The following is a 23,287-nucleotide window of genomic DNA, read 5'->3' on the forward strand; positions in this document are numbered from 1 at the left end:
AAGGAAAAAGGAGATGAAGAGGGCGGGAGCGAGAATCTACCTGGCTTCCTTCTCCAGGCAAAAGAGTGACTGGGCCAAGACTCCCCGTGTGCAGGCAGCAGATTGCGGGAATAGGGGGGACTATCCCCTCGTACAATGGGCTGAATGCCGCATGGACGCCGGGCACCCCCGAGTCACCACCCCCTTACCAGCGCTTCAAACAAAGGGGGCAGGCGGGAAGCTGGGCTGAGAAGACGGGCCTCCAGCGCCAAGGGGGAGGAAGGGGCGCAGGTGACAGCAGCCCCTGGCAACCGTTCCCCCGGCAACCGTTGGCAGCTGCATGGACTGCGTCACTGCCTGGCTTAGAGCGCGGGCTCTCTAACTTGTCTATACCCGACCGACCGTGAGTACTTTCATCCTGAGGCTGCCTGGGCAGACACGGGCAGGGACAAGCCTGCGTCCAGGCTCAAGAGAGCAGGTCCTGGAGCAACAGGCCATCTCGGAAGGGGACCTCGAAGCCCCAGTGCACCCAAGTTCCCTAGAGAGGCAGAATGGTAGATTTCCACATGAAATGTTTGGCTTAGTACCCCCTCTGGCTTCTCTCGTTGAGAGGAGAGGCTTGAGGGGAAGGTCCTGCAATGTAGTCCAGGCAAGGCTTGAACTTGCTATCCTTCCGCCTCAGCCTCAAGCAGTGGGATCATAAGCGTGTGTCACCGAGTCTGACCCTCAGCAATGACTTTAACACCACGTGGTTTTAGAACAGGATGGGAGCCAGAACCTTGATCAAATGGTACCCGTTGGAAGCTGGCTGCCTCCCTATGCCCTTGGCCATAACCCGGGTGAAATACCCTCTAATCCCTACCACTGGCTGCGGTGAACAGAGTGTTTGCCAAGAGTCTGTCTCCTCCTGGAAGCCTTCCCAGATTGACACAGCTCACTCAAAAATCCCATTTCTGAGCCAGCCCAAGGCTAGGCTCCTCCTGCTTTTCTTCTAGAACTCCCTGGCTAGGGTGGAGGATTCCGGGCCCCTCTTTACCTGCCCAGGAAGAGCACAGGATAGAGTCAAGGTCCCTGAAGCAGTCACTAGGTACCAAGCACTTGGCGTTTTAGGAGCTCATTTCTACCACTCTGCACAGTGAACCAGGTTGAACCCTGACAGGTTCAACAGGACCCTAGAGGCCAGGGAGGGGATGTGATTACTCAAGGCTGTCTAGCTGGGAGGGGTATGGTATGGAACCTAAACACAGATCCCTGAAGACCCTAAGCACCCATCTCATCCTCGCAGGTTCCCTCCCCAGCGTGATCGTACCTCCGAGCTTGATTTGATTGGCAGGACACGGTGCTCACCTACTTCTGAGTGGGCACAGCTCTTGCCTCTACGGAGCTTTCCTACCCAGCGAGTCAAAAGGGAAAGACATCAGACATTCGGGGTGACCTCTGAGCTCCAGACAAACTCAAGTGAGAACAGAGAGGTGTCTAAAGGCCTCCAGCTCCAGGCAGACAGCAGATAGGGACAGGGTGGGGGTGGGGAGGCTGAAGCACAGGGTCCGCCAGCCCTCCACTGAGTGGTGGCGAGCCATTTCCCAGAGCACCAGTGGGAGCTCCAGGCGATCCCATGCCGAGGAAGGGCTGGCTGGCATGGGCCCTGGGAAAGGCAGCAGGGCTTGGAGCCCTGGGTTCACTAGCCCAATGCCTCCAGCCCATGGACCGGGGCCAGCAGGCTGCCTCGGTCAGGAGGCCACTATTGTCTCGCTGCCAGAGCTAAGGACCATTCAGGCTCTATTTTGGGCCTGGAGGAAGAGGAAAAGAAAGCAAAGAAAGGAGTTGCTGTCCTTGGCTGGGGGTGGGGGTAGGGCAGGGCCACCTTCCCTTGCCTCCAGAAAGAGCTCCAAGGCCCACTGGCTGGGAAGGTAGCCATGCTGTATCAAAGGACCCTGAGACCTCAAAGGAGCCGGTGGGGTACTGGGAGTTTGGAGAACTGGTATGTGTGGGGGGACACGACACCCAGACCCTTAACACACTCACTATAGCAAGACACAGGGGCAAGCTGCTCGCTGCCATGTCCAGCTGCTGAGCCTCCTACCCATCTTCACCCATGAGAAGCCTGACAGAAAGCTAATAGCTGCTCAGAAACCACAGCCAGAGACAGACCAGCTTAGCTCTCCCTGAGCTTCTACAGAGCAGAGAGGAGGAGGGGATCAGACATGTCTGTCAGATCTCCAAGGCTCACAGGGCAATCCGAGATGGGGACACACTCCAGACCCACCTTCTGCCATTCCTGCCTCCCTCACCTTCACTAAGTCCAATCCACGTCGGCTTCACATGGGGGAGAGGGGCTTTGCACCCGGTTTCCCCTCACCACGGTGGGTGCTTTCTAAGCCCCCGACTGGCCTTCTTTCAAATGTCCCCTTCTCCTGAGATGTCATCTGCGACTCCCCAATTCAGACTGACTTCTGAGTCCATCATGGTGTTTCAAGTCGCCTGTTTTTGTTCCGAGGGCCCTTGGTCATTTCGGGAGTGCCCCTGCAATGAGCTTGTTTACTCCTCTTTGGTGGCATTAACTGTCTTTTTGCTTTTTGAAGCTATTATTGTTGTGCTTTATTTTTTCCCAAGCATTTGTCTGCTTCTGTGTGTCTGTGCATATGAGCACAGGTGCTATGGAGGCCAGAGGTGTAAGATCCCCCTGTGGCTGGAGTCATAGGACTAGGGGTAGTGAGCTGCCCACCATGAGTGCTGGGAACCCAACTCAAGTCCTCTGCAAGAGCATCATTGGCTCACAGCCACTGAGCCGTCTCTCTAGCCCTGTCTGTCTATCTGTCTGTCTGACTGACTGACTTAGTACCTCTGACATCCTGCTGATACATGGGGGGACCACAGCAGCTGCCCAGTGCCACTAGTTAAACACATGGACAAATGAGAAAAACTGAGGCTCAAAGCCAGGCCACAGGCTCCGTCTCCCCAACAGCTGACTCCTGATTTGTAGACCCAGGCTAAAGGCATCTGCTTGAGGACAGAGCCCTGAGCTGTCCCCAGCCTTTGACTAGGAAAGGAGTGTACACACACCTCTGCCAGGTGTTGGGAAAGCGTAGGGTTCCCGATGCCCAGCCTGAGAGCTGGAAGAGTCTGAATCTCTAGGTTAACGCCCCTCCAGCACACCTCAGCCTAATGAGAGCTCTGAGAAGTCCCTGAAGCACCCAGCTTTCTTCCTCCTACTCCACCTTGGGGTGAGAGCCCCACTCCAAAGGCTTCTGGATTACACAATGCCTGCACCCCAACCCTCTGTGAAGAGGAAACCCCAAGTTTCTCTTCGGGCAATGTTACCAACCTGTAACCCCCTCCCCCCCTCAAGGGCTTGCTCCTATGGTAAGGGATTAAGGGAGACCAGGAAGAAGCCTCAACTCCAAAGCTAGGCCTCGTGACTATTACTCTATGTCATGCCACATTCCCTGCTGGGCTCCTGCAGGAAATCTGAAGTGGATCAGGAAAGAGGATCAGGGTGCTGGGGTATAGGAATCCAGGCTGGGTGCCTCTGAAGACTAGGATTAGGCCCACGGAACAGAGTTAGGTGACGGCAGGGACCATATTCTGTGAGCCCCATGACACACACCTGCCTCCACACCTCCACTGCCACCTGCGAGAAACTGCGCAGGAAACAGGCTTGGAGAGAAGCTGTCTGCCTCAGGCCACGGAGCTGGTAAAACTGGACTCTAGTCCAGTCTGTGGCACCTTCATCTGCGTGTCTCTACTGTACTCTTGCAGCATACCTCCCTGCACCCAGCCTCACAGCACACCCCCCTGCACTGGTGACGCCCCCCCCCCCGCCAGCACAGAGTGCTAGCTGCCTCTGCAGAGGCTCGGGTTTACCACAGCCCCAAGGCCTCCAAGCTGAGGGACTGTGCCAGTCACCCCTCTATGGTCACACAGTGTATGAACACCACTGCAGCTCTGAACTCCGGTTCCCTTAGTGGGGCACAGAGGTGAGACACCTGCCTATGTTGAAACCCACGGCAGGGTCTCCAGGGAGAAGTGCCAACTGTCTTCCCCAGTCATAGCTGGTGACGGACGGTTCATCCTATGCCAGGTTCAGAGAGCAGACCCTACCCTCAGGGGTCCCAAGGGGACAGAGTAAGAATAGCTACTAGCTGGGATAAGTAGAGCTTGGAGGGGTCTGGCGGGAAGGTTCCTTGCTGCCCTACCCTCTGCCCGAAACCCCAGCAAGGTGGTATCGTAGCCGCTGTTGGGGAGGAGGACTGTGGCAGCATGGGTACCCTGCCCAGATTCAGGACTAAAGGAAGATCAAGAGGCCTTGAACGCTGCGGATAGATGGGTGCCTTCTCTGCACAAAACAACCTCACTTGCTCCTAGCTCCTCATGGGCTGCTTAGAAAACACCCCTGAAGATGTAGTCACACACACCAATGGGGAAGAGCCAGGTACGGTGAGTGACGAGCCAGGCAGTGGAGGGGCATTATGTCACTCACGGACATCACCTGATAGACTAGAACTGCCCACGTGCTAGGTAACTCTAAAGGACGTGGCCACTGATGCCATCTCCCCAGGGCTGGAAAAGCTCACGAATGGAGAAGAAGAGTCTCATCATCCCCACCCCCCACCCCAACTACCTTCTAGGTCTCTGACCAACTTGAACACTTGCAAAGATGAAGCGCTCACTACCTCTGGTGGAAACAGCCACTGTGACAAAACAGGGGCAAGTCTGACCACAGGTAAGCGACCAGAGTCCAGGTCCCTGCCACCATGGACTATCCAGGGACCCTCAACTTGCCTTATCATCTCTGAAATGTGGATAAAAATTTCAGCCTTGGAGGACCCATAAGTACTGAAGACAGAATGAGGGCCTTGGGCAGTGAAGTAGAGGCTAGGGAAGACAGGCTCTTGGCCAAACCCAAGACATTTGGCACCTGCCCAGATGATGATACAACAGATGGGAATCTGGCCCAGGCTCAGCGTGACTCAGCTACCCTGGCCAACTTCTTGAGGTCCACCCCTCACACTTGTCACATCAAAACAGGTGGGTCTGGGCAATTGTCACCTACCGTAAGGTGAAAAACCCAGGCTTCCAGACACAGCCATACCCTGAGAACTTGACTCAGCTGGGAATGGCCACTCACTCGGCCCAGGCCCCAGGGACCAAAGGAACCCAGTCCATAAGAGAAGTGACCATGGAGTGCTGCTCAGGCCACCAGCCTGGCTGGAACGCAGGTATTCCCTCTGAACCCATGAAGATGGTCAAACAGGCCAAGGTCTAACAGTGGGCAATGTCCAATCATCATCTCTCCTTGCTGTGCCTTTGGCAAAGAGGTCTTCCATCTCCTCCCCCGAACCTGAAATTCCAAAGGCCTCAGCTGGATGACTGTAGTGCTAACTGTGAAGTCATCTCTGAAGACTGCAGAAGCCAGGGAATCCGGTATCCCTTAGACAGCGTCAGAACAGGCGCACTCCCGGTACTACAGAGCAGCTAAGAGTCAGTGATCACAGGGAATAAACTATTGTGAGATTTCTCTTGCAGACAGTGACATCTGTTCAATGGGCCATGGGAGCTCTAGAAGGTCAAAGTCAAAAGCGGTGCCTCCAACCCCTGAAAAAAGGCTCAGACACGGCAGGTAGCAAAGACTGCTCATCCTGGAGTCTGTCTTACGACTCTTCTCCACAAGAGGTTCTGTGCACAAGAGGACCCCAGATGGAACCCTGAGGAAGCACAGCCTCGAAGGAGGTAGCTCTTGAATAAAACTGATTGGCTTTCAAGTGATGCGCAGCAGGCAAGTGCGTGGCAGTAAGGCCCCAGGTCTCAGGAAGCAGGATCGAGTCGCACACAGGACAAATCCCCACAACAGCACCCAAGCCCCTGTCAGTGGAATATCTAAGGGCGTGGGCTGTCTATGCATTAGAGCCTTCCTGATGACATCTTGACAGGGGACAGGCTGTTGCTCTGTGATAAGCTCTCTGCCACCACCCACCACCCAAAAGGTTCCTAATGGTACCAATAGCAGCACATTGGGAATGGTGCACCTTAAAATCTCATGGCTCCCTCAACCCTCTCAAGATGCCACTGTCACTCGCTTTAAAATTAAGGATAACCAAGAGGCAGGGTGATCAACACCACCATCCAAAGTCACACAGCTGCTGGTGCTGTGCTGGAACCAGGCTTGACCCAGAGCCCACACTCTAACTACCTATGTGACCTATGCCAGGGCACTGCCAAACTGGGAGAAGGTCTGGGGGCAGACGGGGATGAAGCCTGCTTCTCCTGAGCCCCAGCAACATGTGGCTATCCCGACTTCAACCCCCACAGTGCCTCTTGAAGATTCAAGTATCTTCATCCTGACCTTGGAGCAAGGAAGCTACCTGCCAGGCACGTTTGTAATCTCAGTGCTTGAGAGGCTGGGATGGGAAGGTCATGAGTTTGAGGCCAGCCTGGGCTGCATGTGTGAAAAAGCAAGAGGAGGGAGACTGAAGAGGAGGGGAGGAGGAGGGGAAAAGAGGGGAGGAGGGCAGAGAAGGGAGGAGAAGAGAGTGCCACTTGTTCAAGGTGGCTCTTCAGGGATCTGAACTTCGCTGGAACTGAAGCACCCCTCACTATCTGAACAGGGCTTACTGAGGACTCCCAAAGCTGCAGCATGCTAACTAGACATTCGCAGCCCACGCTGCCCTGCATTCCAGCAACAAACCTTAGGGTTTGGTTCTTTCCATTCACAGGCAAGAAGGCCCAGAGAAGAGGCCCAGAGAAGCTGTGATCTTTGGCAGGGTAACATGAGTCTCTGGTGCTCACCCACTTTCTGTCATGGGAATTGAGAATCCCGGCAGATATTGCTGGAAGGCGGAGGGCAGAGGCCCGGGACTGAAGGGTGGTATGAAGAGGCAGAAAGGACAGTTTTCTATCTCATCATTTTGGAGTCAAAGTGGCCTTGAAACAGGGCAGGCAGGTTAAGGCTATAAACCCATCAGGGGCCTAGGAGGGCCGGCGGCCCCTCATCCCCAGCCATTCTCCCATTAGTGCAGAGAGGACTGCCTGCTGATGTCAGATGCTCTGCCAGCTTCTCAGCAGTAAGCTCTTATCTCTGCTGCCTGGAATTGCATGCCAAGCATCACCAACGTCAGTGCCAGCCTTGCTGCCGACACACAGAGGGACGAGTTAGGGCAGGCTGACTCAGTCTGGTGCCCAGCTCTCCCATAGGCAGTGGAGATAAGTGATATCTCTGGCTTCGGTATGCCCATCCATCCAATGGGAGCGAGAAAGACAAATGCCAGCTCCTCACGACGCAAACGCTTTTCAAAATGTTTTCATGTTAACTCCGCTACGCTCAGACCAGCCTCCCCAAAGATATGATTAAAGATGAGAAGACAGGGGCACATGCCCCAAGCCCACACAACCAGAGAGGGGTATGGCCAGGTTCTCTTTGAGCAAGCCTGCCTGAATCCATCACCAAATGTGTGGGCTTGCCAGTGGCAGGGCAAGGGGACATGCCCTCCGACAACTAGCTGAGGACCCAGACAAGGACCTCCCTGCTTCCCACAAGAGGCAGAAAAAAACAGCAGTGGAACCTGGAGCCCCAGAGATTCGGATCCCTCGCCAGGGAAGCCACCTCACCCCAATCCCTTGGCACTAGAGTAGACATTGAGTGCTGCAAGGAAGTTCAGGACACATGGGGCCCCAGTCAACGCCTCAGACCACTTCACACCAGGCAGACCAGTGATTAGCCGTGGGCTACCCTTCTTCCCTCTCCTCAGCAGCCCAGGCTCGACCTCAGAATCTACAGGCTCCCCAGGGACAACCCCCTCCACACACGCACCATCAACTCCAGACGGGGCTGGAGGTCCAGAGCCTGGAGCAGGGACAAGCTCTCAGCCGAGCAAGGGACAGCTTGCCAGTGCTCCACCCACTGCATCTGAGAGGCCCCTTTGTGCCAGCCCTGCCCCACCCCCTACTTGCCATCTGCCAGGTCCCTGGAGGCTGGTCACCCTTGCCTGCTGGGTGCTCTCACATGATGCCCCCATCTGATGTGAGTCAGAAAGCAGAGCCATCCCGAGGACCAGGATGGGAGTGTGAAGCCCTCCTCAATCTTAGGCGGAGGGTGCAGCACTGGGGTTTGGGTCCTGTGTTGTCACACTCCCCCCAGCCTCTCCCACAAGGCCCTGCGCCTTACCTATTGACTAGAGGCTCATCCTGAGTCCCAAATCCCAGTGAGGGCTCAGCATGTACTGGACGGGAGATCCTCCACAGTGGCCCCCTTCATGGCTGTCCCGTCCATGCCTCTTTCCATGCAATATCCTGAGAAGCAGGCTCTCCCCCACAGAACACCCCGCCCCTGTCACAACTCTTATCTGCTGTCTTCCCTTCTTTGTGGTTGGACTGTCAGTTTCACTTCTTCCCCGTTAGCCAGGGAGCTATCCTAACCATCCCCAAGCATGAGGCTCAACCTGCAGCCAGGGGCCGAGTAGTCAGGCCCGGCCCAGAGCATTCATTCCCTGCCTTCCCCCCTGTTGCCTAGTCTTCTCACTATTGCCTGCCCTGCACAGAAGACTGAGACCCTCTGGCATGGCACCAAGTATGTTAGAGTGACCCATGTCAGGCTGCAGTACTGTTGCGGGCCCCATGCCCCCAAGCTTTCATTGTTCCCTCAAACGCTTGCCAATTATATTCTCCGCCGTGGACATTCCACTCATCTATGCTCAGACTCTGTCCCTCCCTCTTCCCTTCTGCCCAGTTTAGGGCCGGACTCATTCCTTTCTCACAGACCCCAGCTCCTGCCTTTTCCTCTAGTCATCAACCCCTGCAATCACACCTCCTCACCAGACTGCCCCTAAAAGGATGGAAATGCCACAAACAAGCAAACCTCCACAGCCTCCTCACCAAGCATCATACCAGGAACCAGTCCCTGCTTGGGACTCTTGGAGCCACATCCTCAGCCACAGAGGCAGGGTGGCTCGGATCACCCCCATGGCAACTTAGCAACCCAGAGAGAGGCCAGGTGAAGGGACCTGGACCAAGGTGGGCCATATCTCAGGTTCCTGGGGATCTAATAGGAAAAGAACATGAAGTCTGGACCCCAAAATAGTAAGTCTCTGAAGAGGGCGGGGAAGACCCCACAGGGACTGGCCTGCACTCTGAGGACCCCTCAGCAGCCTGCCACTGCCAACGACCAGAGCTGCCCCCTCCCACAGCCTCTGACATCTGGGAAGGTGGGGTAAAGGGAGGGGCCACCTGAAAGTTCCAAATGACTTTATTTGCCTCATTGCTCATGGTGCCCATAGGACAACAGGAAGCACACAGTAGGCGCTTAGTGAATGCCTAAAATCAGCAACCTCCCTTGGCCTTCTGAAGGAGGCACAGGATTTTCTCCACCCACGCCACTCTCCCCATGCCACAGCTGCCCAGGTGGGGAAGGGGGACAAAAGGAGTGCTGCCTCTATGAACCCCACCCCCTCAGTAAAATGAGTCCCTTGGAGGCCCTAACAGGTACTACACACTGGTAGGAGAGCGGGAAAGACAGGAACCCTGCCCCCATTTCCCACACCAGGGGAAGGGGACTAAGGTCCTATCAGGCCCAACCAGCTGGGGGCCCTTAGGTCTTGTGGCTGGAGGGTAAGCAGCTCTTGGAACCTCAGCCTCACTTCCCAGGACTTCTCGTTCCCGGTGCCTCCTGCTCAGACCAGACGGTCTTCCATCCTGGGTTTCAAGCTGTTAAACTGCCATGGTTCTCTGGGGGGCCCTGTCCTGTCCCTAAGAGAAGCTATAGGGGAGGCCAGCCCCGGGGGGGCACCAGCTCAGTCTACCACAGTGTCCTCCTCTGGAGCCTGGCTCTCTACCTCTGGACTTGCTGTGTGACCTCAGGCAAGCTGCCTGCCCTCTCAGAGTCTCCCTTCCCTTGCTTTTGCGCTAGAAGCAGAGATCGCTGTAGGCCAGGCAGGCCTTGGACTTGAGAGCCTCCTACTTGTGCCTCCCCAAATGCTGGGATTACCGGTGTGTGCCACAGCATCTGGCTGAGAGCAGCCAAATCTATCAAAAGGCCCAGTCAGCCCATGCTGCCACACTGCTGGGCTCACTCAAGATCCAACAACTAATGGCCCAAAAAGTCCTTTTCCTTCTGATCCCACCCTCTTTCTAGGCAGCTCTCAGTTTACATGTGTCTACAGTTGTTTGAATCTGATCTAAAGCCCCTCCTCCCCCAAGATATCTTTACATTCTATACTCTCTGCTTGGCAGCCACATGCCCTCCACCTCTCCTCCCACCTACTGGCCACCCTTGGTCCGGTACCTGGTGCCAGGCAGAGGGTTCTGGAAGGAGCCAGGCAGCTGGGACCACCTTTCAGGATTCACCTCCAAGGCTGAATCTGCCAGTCTGGGTTTCTTCATAAGAGTATGAGCGAGAGTGAGAGCTAGCAAGTGCACTGGTTCAAGAAGGGGGAAGGGGGGGAGGCTCCTGCCAACCGGCAGCCCCTTTCCTATAGTAGAGCCTAGGCGGCAGCCTGTGTGGAGCCGTAGAACCGGGGGAGGGCCGGGACACCCTCCTGCCCGAGCTCAGCTCCTCCCTTCAGGCTGGAGATGACTGGCTAACTGTGAGTCATGGCTTTCTCAGAGGGAGGCAGGAGGAGGCAGCGCTGACAGAGGTGAGGTGGGGACCCTGGGGGGATGCCCATGACTCAGGCTTGGCAAGTGGGGACCTGGGTCTCTCCTCTCAGCATCCCAGCACCCTGGTGCCAGATTTAAGAATGGGCATCATGAGCTGGGTGACTGTACCTTCTCACTTACACCCCCCCCCCCATTATTAAGTCCCTGGGGGCTGCTCCTTGGAGTTTTGTCATGGAAACCAGTTTGCCATGGCAACAGGTCACTCAGATGCTGCCCCCCTCCTCCAGGCCCAGCCAACAACTGCCCCTTCCTGAAGGACAGTCTAACCTCCGAGGCAGCAGGCAGAAGGCAGTGCTGACTGGCAGAGCGGAAGGCCCTCCAGGAGGAAGGGGGTGTCAGGCCTCAGGCCGTCTGGCTGGAGGCCATGAGTGGCTGCCTGCTGACCCATGTCTCTGAGTGACTTCCCAGCAGCGAGCCAGATCACTCTCCTTCAGTTTCAGCCTTTCAAGACACATGTCCTGGACCCTGACGCCCTAGGGACTTCTGGGAATAGCCTTTTGTAGCCTGTCTGCTGAGCCAAATGGGAAACTGAGGTCCAGGTAAAGAGCCTTTCCAAACCTCAGAAAGAGCAATTTGGAAATGGGCCAACCCCACCATGCCCTCTCTGGCCGCTGTCTGTTGGCTGTTGCTTCCACTGCTGAGGTTCACTGGTCCCGCAGAGCCTGCAGCAGGAATGTTTTGGATACCCATAGCCCCTCTAGAGTGAAGCCTCCTGTCTTTCCTCTCCCATACAGGGTGAGCAAAATGAGTCTCAGGTCGAAAGGGTTGTGAAGATTTCACAACCTAATGAGGGCAAGCGCTAACAATAACAGTAATGGTGGAAATAGAACAACAGCAATCACCCTGACTGCATTCCAGGCTTCCCGCGTGCCTTCTTTCTCACAGTGCCTGCCCAGACACCTAATGAGTCTCAGGAAATATTCTCCAGGAATGTGGTAATGAAGAAGGAAGAGGGCAAGGTAGAGACATAGAAATTAGAGAAGGGAGTCAACTTGGTCAAGGTCACACAGCTGGGGAGGTTAGAGGGCTCACGCAGGAGCCCAGCGGTCCACTTCATAACACCTCCACTATGTCAGATGAGCCCATCAGAGACCATCAGGGACTTATCCAAGGCCACACGGCTAAGACACAGCTGGACTTCTGGCTCTCACCAGGCATCCAGCAGGTAGAGGCCCTTAACCTCATCATCTCCATCATGTCTCCACCATACAGAAGAGGCCCCAGGTACAGAGAAAGCAAGGGGCTTAGCCACACCCTTCAAGGGCTGGGAGCCAGGCATGAACCAAAGGGCTTCAGAGCCCCTGCTGGATATTGAAGGAGACAGGAACTTTAATAAAAGGAGACCCTTGGAAAAGCGACCCACGGGACAGAAGCAGGGATGGAGAGGTGGGTAGAGCTGTTTTGTGGAAGAAAGAGGAAGATTCTGAATGCATGGAACTGAGGAGGGTTAATCAAAGGCACGGGGGATGGGGGGGAGGTCACAGTAAGTGTTTGAGTAGAAGACACCTGTGCTCAGCACTCAAATCATGAAAGTCTGCCCGAAACCTCAGATTTCAGATGTGCCTAAGATCCATCCTATAAGACCCTCAAATGTAATAGGAAGCCCAGGTGGTTATGGTGGGCGATAAAGTTTAAGTTAACCCATCTCTCCCTTAAGGGCTTGAACAGGTGGGCCTGGTGTGAGAAGTGCAGACAGGCGGTTGGGCTCCAGCCGGTGCCTTGAAGATGGAGACAAAAGAAAAGCTGAGGTAAAGTCTCTCATCCAAGAGACCAGAAACAAGGTTAGGGAAAACTCAAACAGGGAGAGGGGAGGTATCAAAAGCACACCTGACGTGTATAGTCGGGTGTGTGTGTGTGTGTGTGTGTGTGTGTGTGTGTGTGTGCAGAAGATCTGGGAGGCGAGAAAAGGCTGCCCTAATAGAAGGGGGGTGGGAGTGGATCTGTGGCATGAGGGAGCCATGTGTCCTCTCCGCTTCCCATGGCCGCTAATAAGCAGCAGCTGTGGGTTTACAGGCTGGTGACAGAGGCAGGCTGGGGGGGAGCACAGGGAGCCGATGGGTTGCCCTTCTTTACAAGAAATGGAGGAGAAGCTGGGCATGGTGGCACACAGCTGCAATCCCCAGCACTTGGGGAGGCAGAGGTAGGCAGATCTCTGTGAGTTTGAGGCTAGCCCAGTCTAGGACGGCCAGAGAAACCCTGTCTCGAAAAACAAACAGAAAAAGAAAGGAGCAGCAGCAGAAGCAGAAGCAGCAATACGGATGCTGATCTGTGGCCAACTGGCTACAGCAGACTCTGCCAGCTGGTGACTTGGGCAACCGTCTCTACCCTACCACCCCTTCTCTGTCAGCTGAGGACAAAAACGGCACCTGCTCCCTGGGCTCTGAGACCTTCAGGGGCACATGAACCTCAGGATATGAATAAGAAACCAACAAGGCTTGCTGCCTATGGTAGCTGCTGGCCACACAAGGCCTGGGCGCAGAGAAGGACGGAGTGTGTGGCTGGTGGAACCACAGGGGACCTTCAGGCCTCCATCTCTTTCTAACTTGCCTGATAGAACAACAGGTTGCACAGGCCAGCCTCGTGAAGAGCAATGAGCTGTGCCCGCCCCTGCCAAGGGGCCTGAACAGCCCCTGCCTGATCAGGTTTTTACTGCATCAGAGGAGTTCAAGTACAGGCTTCCATTGAAAGCTCAGTGACTTTGTGTATTATGGAGCACAGTACCTGGTATACTGATGTTAACGTGTACACAGGGCCCAAAACTCCAGCTGATGAACACCTGGCCCATTTTTCAGAAATGGAGACTGAGGCCCAGAAGGAGGACCTTCCCAAAGCCAACTTCCAATCCTCTAGTCTGTAACCCAGAAGATGTGTTAGGGCTATACTCCCAGCCATCTCCCCACTCTCTTCATTCCCGTGGGAAAGCCTCCTGCTCAAAAGCGTGGGGCAAACCACAGCCCCATGATAACGCCACCTCCCGTCACCGCCCCAGGGTCCAGAGAGGATGGGGGTGCCCATGTGACTCAGCCACCCTCACAAAGGCAGCTGTGTGCCAGTGCCCAGGACGGCCTTCCCTACTAGGGAGCGTCCCCTTCCCTTAGCCAGGGAGCAGCAGAAAAATCTGGCTGGTCCAAGAGCAGGGGAAACAGGGCCTCTCTCTGCCATTAAAGTGGGCGGAGCCTGGTGGGGATTCAAGCCTGGGCTTGGGGTTCAAGGACATCATGCCAGATAAAGTGGAATGAAGGCTAGCAACAGGATGTGAGCTGAGTCTGCCCACGTCAAGTTTGCCTGTTTTCTGAGACCTTATTTGGGGTCCACTCCAGGTCCTTGGGGATGGAGCCAAGAAGGTGCCCCGCCTACAATTACCTGCCTCAGATTTCCAAAGCCCTGGGACTGTGGTCTAGGAAGTGTTGCATCCCCCAAATACTGGCAGAAATTCTTTAATCCCCTCCTAGCTACAGCACCTCCTGAGAGACCCTACCCATCTCTGAACCCATCCCTCTTCAGCCCTTGCTGCAAACAGAGGTGGCACAATTGTCATATGCCATACAAGTGGCCGGTGTTTTCTCTACAGGCCTGCTAAGGGCCTTCTGCCTTATTTACAGCAGGAAAGGGAGGGAGACCACCAGCCCTGACTCATGACTGGAGTCAGACCTGGCTCTGACTTTCAGGCTAGCACCTTCCCCTAGGTCTCTCTCCCTGGTCCCAGTGACAGCTGGCCACATGCCAACAAGAAGTGGCCTTATTCCTTGGTATGGGCACACAACCTTTCTCCCTGTTTCCCTCATTCCTGCCTGCAGGGAAGAGTCTAACCCAGTATCCCTAGCCAAGTTCAGGCAGGCTGCCTTCAAAGCCTCTCCGACTGACTGTTCTAGGAGGTGGGCATGCCTGGGTGCCCAGCTACCTGAGACAGGCAAACTGGGCAAGAGCCTCCTGCTCATGCTGTGGCATGACGGAATGTCTGACCCTCAGCTTAGCTACCCCCACACCACGAGGACTTAGCAGGAAAGCTGGATCTAGCCAGATCACGCTCAGGGAGTCAAAATGACCATGCCCCTGCCTCTCGAGCATTTAGAAGTCCCTGAGTCCAGGCCAAAGATGAGGCACCTAGAACAAGCCTTCACTAATCCAGCCACATCTGCTAGCATGGGCCTGTCCTTCAGGATCCAAAGGCCTCAGGTCCTCCTGTGTGGCTCTACCCATCTCTGAACAGAGGTTCCCTCTGCAGTCCAGGTGATGGGTGGGGGGAGCTGTCATGATGAGGCCTCCCCAGTACTGTCCCAAAGCCCTCCGAAACTGCCTCGGGAGTCTAGCACAAAACTGCCAGCCTTTGATCTTTCTGTGCCTCAGTGTCCTCATGTGTAAAATGGGTACAGAGACCTCCTGACTACTGGGTTTACTCTTGAGCATGTGATAAGTCAACTTCTAGTGCGTGTCTTCCTCTGTCACTCTCCACCTTACGTGTTAAATGTTTTAGGAATTACATTTGTGTGTGTGTGTGTGTGTGTGTGTGTGTGTGTGTGTGTGTCTGCAGATACCGGTGCCACTGTGTGTGTGTGTGCAGAGATCAGAGGATAACTTGCAGGAGTTGGTTCTCGCCTTGCACCACGTGAGACCCAGAGATCTAACTCAGGACTTGAAGAAGGGGCAGGAGTTGTGCAAGGGGTATGGGTGGGGGGCCCTCTCACTGAACCTGATTCGATAGAGTTGCTGGACAACAAACCTGGAGATCCTCCTGTCTCTCCAGGGCTGGGGCACAGGCACAAACGACCAAGCTTGGCTTTTTAACGAGGTGCTGAGGATCCAAACACCTTCATGCTCGAACAGCAAGCACGTTACCAACTGAGTTATCTCCCTAGCCCCATGGGCCTGCCTTTAAGCCAGCCTGGTCTGCAAAGTGAGTCCAAGATACACAGAGAAACCCTGACTTGGAAAACAACAACCAAAGCAAATATCCCCAGTGTGCAGAAACAGACGGACATCAATTCTCCACAGGAGCCACCCGCCTCAGCTAGAAAGCCAGACCTGGTCTGAGGTGATCAGCATTCCCCCAAAAGCCATGCCAGCTGCTGCCAACTGCTCCACACTTGTGCCCCACCTGTGCTGCCCCTCCCCAGTTCTTGTCCTGAGGTTTGTGTGGCAGCTGATCAGACACCAGACTCGGTCCAGCTGTCGCTGACCAAGCAGAGAGGCATGATTTCACCTGTGCCAAGGCGGGCAAGGGACGCCCAGAGAGGTTTAAAGACTGGGTCAGAAGCACTCCATCTTGATGAGAATGCTATGCTAGGTCACCCGCTGCTAGAGTTTCCAGGACCGGAATCTTGGCTGTGGCCTCGTGTGTGCCCAGTTCCACTTCTCAGCATATACACAGCACAGAAGTGCTGAGGTGTTGGCTGAGACTCACTTGGGGATTCACAAAGAAGACACGTACCTGTCTCCTCACCTGAGAACCCACTAGACTGTCACCACTTCCTCTCCCTCTCTTTTGAGATAGGGGTCTCTTCATGTAACCCAGGCTGGACCAGAACTCAAGATGGCTCAGCCTCAGCCACCTCAGCGTGGAGATTATCTCTGCCTAGCTCCGGCGCTTCTCTTTTGATAGAATGAAGAGCTGGAATCCTAAGTACTCTGTAGAGATCCCAGAGCATGGGCCCCTAACCCCAGGAGACCCTCCCCCAGCCCCTCCCACCTTCTGCATGCCCCTCTGCCCAGCAACCAGGGAACCCCCGGGGTCTCCCACTAATTGCTGGGGCACAGGTGGCTCGGGAGGCATAATGGAGTGATGACAGATGCTCATTAGCAGGGTCCCACTGTGCAGCCCACATGCCTCGGGGAGCCAGGCTGGCAGAGGCAGAGCAGTGGCGCCAGCGGCCCACCTTTGTCTGGTTGGGTGGGGGCCGTGAGCTGGGGCTGGGGGCTGGGCACTGGAGCTTTAGAAACAGCCTTTGCTTTCACACCTGGGGCGCTGTCTACCTCCATCATGGTACAGCTGTGGGCATGGGTCCAGACAGAAGGAATGCCAGGGTCCCACCAGGGGCCACCCCAAGCCCAAACTTTTCCTTTTGCAGCTTTGGCCACCAAGTTAGCGAAGCAGCTGGTAGGGGGGCACACCTTTGACCAAACCTGCAGAATCCGGGACACACCTGTGCTCCGTGGTACCCTTGGCAGGCAGCAGTAAACAGACCTACCTGTGCTCTGGCCAACCTGGCTTACCAGGAAAGGCGGCGTCTGCCTTCTCTTCCTCCTCAAAAGTCAAGCAGAGTGCTGCTAAACCGGTTCCTCGTGGATCTCAGGAGGAAATTGCTCTGGAAGCTTTGGGGACAGAGGCGAAGGTGGGGGGGGGGTTTCGTGCCACCAGTCAGTCCTCATCCACGCGCCAGGGCCCAAGCTTCACTCTGGTCCTCACATCTGTGTGTCCTCTTCTGAGCAAAGAGGGACACACCTCACACCTTGCTAATACATACGTTCCAATGCCTCCAACGTGCGCATGCCCAGACCACACACTGAGCAAGGAATGACTTTGGAACAGCTAGAGCCTCTAACTCAGTCGTTCCCAGGGAGACTGCAGGGATCAGGCGCACTCAAGAACCCCTAAGCATTGAGCTAACCCTGAGACCAAGGTCAAGTGGGCTGGGCCGCGCTACAGCCATGCCATACCCGCCGCCCTTTCTTACCTCGCGTCCCACTCTGAGCAGTAGCCTCTTACCTCAAAACTTAGGCAGAACTTCTGTTGACAGCCTTGGCTGCCGTTCGCCTCCTCCTTGCAGGTGCCCAGCACCTAGTCCCAGCCTGCCTAGGCAACAGAAGACTTAATCCAGGTGAGGCTCCGCCTACCCGTCTGGCTTCCGGTGCCAGAAGGTGCCGCGGCCCTCTGACACTCCTGGGAAACTGGCGGGGTTCCACAGGGTCTTCAGCCTCCGAGGACTTTTGACATCCCTACCCTGGACAGTAAGAGCTGTCCTGTGTGAGGCTGGGGTCACCCGGTCTGTGAACCTCAGAGACACTTTCAGGCTGCGGGAGACACGCCCACGCCCACCTGCAAACTGCTGCCCCTTAGTGGCTCCCCGCCGCCTCAGCTTGGGGCCACACCTGAATCCTGCCCGGTATCCCGCCTGCAGTCCAACACAAACCAGCCACAGGCTGCATGCGGGAGGCTTCTAGGGCCGTGGGTGGGGCTCTCAAATTGCCACGCCCCGGACCAAGGTGGGATCAGAGCAGGCAGAAGGTGGGGGCGAAAAGGGGAGTTTTCCTAGGCGTGGGTGGCGGCGGTGGCCCCGCGTATCTTGGGAGGATGCCAAGGGAGATGTCCAGGCAAGCTGCACCCTGCAATGAAGGGCCCCTGTGCTTGCACTTCCCCCCAGCCCCTGCCGCCCACCTCTTTTCAACCTTCTTACAAACAGGCACCAGTATGGGGGGGGCGGTGTCTGATGCACACCCAGCCCCCAACATTAAGATCTGCTGGCTGAGCCATATTACTCCCAGGAAGCCAACCCTCTGAACAAAGTGTTATCAAACAGGGTTGCGGCCCAGGCCACGGGGTGTCTCTCCAGTAGGATTTACCCTGGAAGCCCCCTCCCTCACCCTCTGTGCGCTTTGCTTTGCTGTTTTTCCTGCCGCAAACCCAAATCAATCTCCCTGCTTTCCTTGCCTCTGTACCCCAACCATTACCACAGCAGCTCCAAGATAGGGTCTGGTCTAGAGGGAAGATGGGTGACTGGTGAGTGAACAAGAAGATGGGTGGCTGGGTGAATGGGTGGATGGATGGATGGATGGATGGATGGACGGACCCGCGGGTGATTGTGGAAAGCCTACTGCGATCCAGGCGCTTCGCAGGGCAGAGGAGATTCAAACCACACGCTAAAATGGCTGCCCTCTGAGCTGCTTGGATACACATCATAAATTAATAAGCAATAAACATGAAATCTCTCCAGATCTATGGTAAGAACGGTGGGGAGGAAAAAATAGGGGGAGTGGTAAAGGGGCGGGGTTGGATTCTCAGTGAGAAATGAAGCTTGAGTATAGACAGCATTCAAGGAGGTAGCCTTTGGGGTACCTCGGGGAGAGCGTTCTAGTGGAAGGAAGAGCAGGTGCAAAGTCCTGAGGTGGGTGGTTCTGACCTAAGCGATGAGGATGAGGTTGTTCATCACCTGTGTGGCTGAATGAAGGCACCAACGGTAGGGCTGCAGCCCAGAGCAGATAAGCAGATGGGATCTGGAAAGGATCCAGGTGGGGTAAAGTGGGGTAGGGCCAGCCAGTCCCTGAGATGATGCAGACCCCTGTTGTCTGGCGACAGCTCTGCACAGGCCCTGCCGAGACTCTCGGTCCTAGCATAACCCCTTCCACATGAGAACTCCTGGCCCCCAGAGCCTCCTCAGCTACAGGGTGGACACACACACCTGCTCTGCCCAGCACAAGCTGGGACTCGAGCTGAGCAGATGAGGGGTGCCAAGGAGGATGAATGTCAAAGAGAGGGCCCACAGGAAAAGCCTGACTACAGAGTCACCTTGGCCCCGGAGACAGCATTCACCATGATAAGGACCCAAGGGGAGTCCCGGTGATTTCCTGTGTGCCCACTGGTGACTCCCTCACTTGTGACACCCACACTTAACGTCTCTTCCCCTGTGTCCTCAGAGCCCCTGGCATATGATGTAACTACCAGTCTCTGTCACTTAACAGCAAGGGCTGGGGCTAGAGTCCCAGTTTTGAGCCCTCTTTTGCTGGGTGTCCCTGGGAAGACTGCTTAACCTCTCTGTGCCTCAGGTCATCTAGCAAATGGGGACCCCTGCCTTTGGCCTGCTTGCCTTCCCCAAACAGCAAGAGTTGGGAGGTTTAGTGTGCCCTGGCGGCACAGGCACCTGAAGAGCATTTGTGAGTCTCCTGTGTCCGGACCATCCCCTGGGAGAGTGGAGTTAGGGAAACGAAATGTAACAATGTGTCCAAGTCTCAGACCTGCCATCTGCAGACATGAATTGTAACCACAATGATCCAGGCAAGCAGCCCTGAGCCAAATGCAAACTGTGGATCAAATTGACTCCTCCCTCATCCTGGAGCTACCTGATGCTGAGGGGCAGGGTACTCCTAAACAAGGCTGCAGCGGAGAGCAGGAGTCTGGTCCAGGAACACACAGGAAGTCACACCCAGGCAGTTGGACTCCAGAATCAGCCCCATTCCTACCACCCCTCACTGAAAACAGGAAAGAATACAGACCCCTCTCGGTTCTGGGCACACCACGGGTGCGCTGAGAAGGTCCTCAAGTCTGTACCTCATGTTTTCAAGCTAAGTTTCCATGTTCCCTCTGAGAGCTGGTGGAGCCCACAAGGTCAGGGTGTGAACTCCCGTCTCTGTGGCGAGCCGGGGTTGAGCTCACCTTGGTCATTGAGAAGGTGGCCGTTGTTTCACCTGTGGTGATGACTGTGTGGGCTTCCTAGTGACAGATTAACAGACTTGTATTTCACTAGTTCCTGTATTTATCCACTGAGCTAATATTTGCCTAGTAAGTACTAGGTACCGGGGCCTCTGTTTCAGAAAACAAACACCCGGTAGGGCGAGGAGAGGAGATGGCAAGGCCAGGGGCCCAGCTCCACCTGCTGGAGTCATCTCCTGTATTTTTGAAAATCAATTTTATTTAGGTTCTTATACATCTACCTCCCTTCCAAGCCCCAACACTAGGTAGGAGAAAAGGAAGGTTAGAGGAGAAAGAGCTGTAGCCCTTTTTAGGCATAGTTCCTTGCAGCAAGTCCAGTCTTTGTAGTCAGGATATCCAGCAGTCCAGCAAACACAACAGCAGGACGAACCAGTAGCAGCGGTGGGCCACAGCAGGAAGAGGAGCAGCCCCACATCCCACACCTGGGATTAAAACAAAAACATATTTATATACCACAACCGGGTTTTTAAAGGAACCAAAAACTTCCACTGCAGCCTCCTCAGCCTCAGTCTGCATGCACAGCAGGTGTTAGAGGCACTAGCCATGCTGTGAGGAGTCCGTGGGAAGATGCTAAAGCCCTCTCAACAATGGCTGACATGTGTTTAAATGCCCCGCAAATGCTCCCCATCCTCAGTACAGAGCAGAAGGTATGGCTTTTGGCAACCTTTCATGTGCTCAGCGCTCTTCCTGCTGTTAAATAAAGGTGGCCCCTGCTGCTTCCAGTCACAAGAACTGTCTTCCCTGTGGTCGCCCCTGGCAGCAGTCATTCTTCACAGGTATGTGGGTGTTCTCAAGAGACCACGCCAGCAGCATTCTGAGCGGCCCCATCACACTCTGCAGAAAGGAGTCAGGATGGAGAGCTGGTGGCACAGCCTAGCCCTTGGTGAGTTCATGATAAGCCAGGTGTGATGACTATCACCCAGCAAGAAGCTGAGGCAGGAGGATTGAGAGTTCAAGGCCAACCTGGGCTGCGCAGCAGACCCTGACTCAGCTAAATTCAAAGTGAGCTCATTCTCAGTTTTGCATCCTTTGGTCATGTTCAAGTCTAGCCATCTAGGTTCTTCCATCCAGAGCCATCCACCTGTGCCCAGTCTAAAGCCAGGAAACCCCATTGTCGTCTGAGTGTTTGCCACTCAGTAAGACTTCAATGCTTTGAAGTTAGAGCCTTTCTCTGACCCATAGTCAGCAGGGGGACAATAAAAGGTCCATTCTGATGTGACATGAGGAGATAAGGTAGGGGGCCTGCTGGAAGAGATACCCATGCCAGCAGGCAGCAGATCCAAGAGCAGTATCTGTCCTCATTGCATAGATGGGTTCAGAAGGCAGGAGAGCTAGCTGTGTCACTCCACCATGAAGGAACACTATTGGACCACATCCTCAGTGTTTCGTGACACTGCTTTTGAGTAGTACCCGGGCCTCTCCTGTATCGGTCCTGTGTCTTGGGGTGACTGAGTCACACTTGCAGCCCCTCACCCCCACCTCAGCCTGGAGTTGGCACTCACCATGAGCCCACTAGACAGACACAGGAAGCTGGGGGAAACCAAATGTCACATCTGGGCTCCCAGCAGAAGAGCAGAGAGGGGGTTGGCCCCAAGGAAGGGTTCCACCCACACAGGGGACCTGCTTCCCCCCACCCCACCCCCGACCTCTGCCAGGAAAACTCCACCTGTCTTCTCACCCTCAGTCTCCCTGTGTAGGAAGTCAGCCGTTTCCCTGGCAGCCCCGAGAGTCCCACCTCTTTACCTGTAAGAGCTTGCGGATGAGCTCCTGGAGTACCTCTGTGTACCAGGTCCCTTGCAAACCCCGAGGCTCAGGCTGTATTTAGATTGCACCTGAGATTGGACCAGGAGGCTGAGACCCAACTGTAACTGCCTGGCCAGAGGGAGGAACTGAATGAACGCCCCCTGACCCTGGTGTGTCTTCGTCAGGAAGCTTCTTACCTGAAGATGTACTTCACCCGCTCATTCAGCAGCTTCTAAGCGTTGAACTGGTCTCGGGGACCAGCCAGACATTATGTCTGCTTTTAGGGTACTCATGTCTTGATGAGGAAAACAGGCAAGAGATTTAAAAGTTGAGCCAGGTGTGGTGATACGCCTGTAATCCCAGCACCAGGGGAGGCAGAGGTAGGCGGATCTCTGTGAGTTCAAGGCCAGCCTGGTCTACAAAGCGAGTCCAGGACAGCCAAGGTGACACAGAGAAACCCTGTCTTGAAAAACCAAAAAGGAAAAAAAAAAATAAAAGTTGGAGAAGTAATGCGAAAACCCAGTAAATAGGAAGACAAATGTTTACATATAACCAAAGAGTGATGAAGAGAATATAAAATCCAGAACCCACATTTCCTAGGAAATCAGAGAGGCCCTCTTGGAGGAGACAAGGAGATGACAGCCATGAGAAGAGTGGACTCTGGCCACAGGCAGGATGAGCAGCACATGGGAAGGTTCAGAAGGGGCTTGGCCCAAGTGCAGAGAAACTGACAGCTCTGAGTGAGGTAGGACAAGGGGGAGGACTGACCTGCCACCCTGCACTGGTCAGTGCAGGCCTAGCAAAGGGTTTGAGATTCTGATCTGATCTGTTGTGAGTGTTGTTCTGATTTGAATGTGGGCATTTTCCTTTATATTAAGTAGGAGGAAACCTGGTGGAGCTTTCTTTGATTGTCAAGGACACAAACTTTTTTTTTTTTTTCTGAATTAGAGACTAGAGTTTAAATTACTAGGTTGCTTAGCTTACTAGAATCTTTGTTTCCATTGTCTGGCATTATTCATGATATGACCATTATAAGCATGGAGGCCTTATCAACATTCTCTCCACCACTTCCTTGAATCCCACACCTCAGCCTCAGAACCATCAGTGTGAATATACCAAGTATTGGACACAGAACCAAGGAAAATGCACAGAGACACAGCTTTCTATAGTATTGCCATGATGCCCGTGTAGTAAATGTCACCAACCTCAAGAGGTAGGTATATGGGTCTGCCCGGGTACTGTAACAAATTACCAGAGACTGACTGACCTAAAGAACACAAAGGTGGTGTTGGTTCCAGAGTCCGAAGGTCAAGGATTAAGGTGTCCACAGACTTGGTTCCTTCTGAGGGCCCCAAAAACCTTTCTTCCCAGCTTCTGGTAGATAGCAGCCATCTTTGACATTCCTGGGTGGGGTAGCATTGCTGGGTCTCTGTCTCCACATTCTGTGCGTGGCTGTCTAGGCTCACATCACCTGTGTTCCAAGGCTTGACCTGAGGA

At 54.7% G+C, this 23,287-nt stretch overlaps 1 protein-coding gene and 1 long non-coding RNA gene across 6 annotated transcripts in view; one reads left to right on the forward strand and one right to left on the reverse strand.

The window, feature by feature from the left end:
- Adgrg1 (adhesion G protein-coupled receptor G1) overlaps positions 1–17,718 on the reverse strand; it is a 36,580-nt gene extending 18,862 nt beyond the window's left edge. Inside the window, exons 1-2 of one of the 5 annotated variants that reach the window (XM_021641559.2) lie at positions 17,330–17,718; positions 16,837–16,935 (exon numbers count right to left, since the gene is read on the reverse strand). The gene's annotated coding sequence lies outside the window, so the exon portion shown is untranslated. Of the gene's footprint in view, positions 1–40; positions 218–10,252; positions 10,506–16,811; positions 16,936–17,329 lie in introns of those variants that run through there. The other 4 variants (XM_021641555.2, XM_021641560.2, XM_021641557.2 and 1 more) reach the window with 4 other exon arrangements.
- LOC132656830 (uncharacterized) lies at positions 10,496–15,775 on the forward strand. The gene is made up of 4 exons (XR_009594581.1): positions 10,496–10,604; positions 10,854–11,165; positions 12,284–12,374; positions 15,371–15,775. It is a non-coding gene; the product is annotated as an uncharacterized LOC132656830 (long non-coding RNA).
- Positions 17,719–23,287: the final 5,569 nt, after the last annotated feature.

This window comes from Meriones unguiculatus, chromosome 10 (genome assembly GCF_030254825.1).
Source record: "Meriones unguiculatus strain TT.TT164.6M chromosome 10, Bangor_MerUng_6.1, whole genome shotgun sequence".
Lineage (NCBI taxonomy): Eukaryota > Metazoa > Chordata > Mammalia > Rodentia > Muridae > Meriones > Meriones unguiculatus.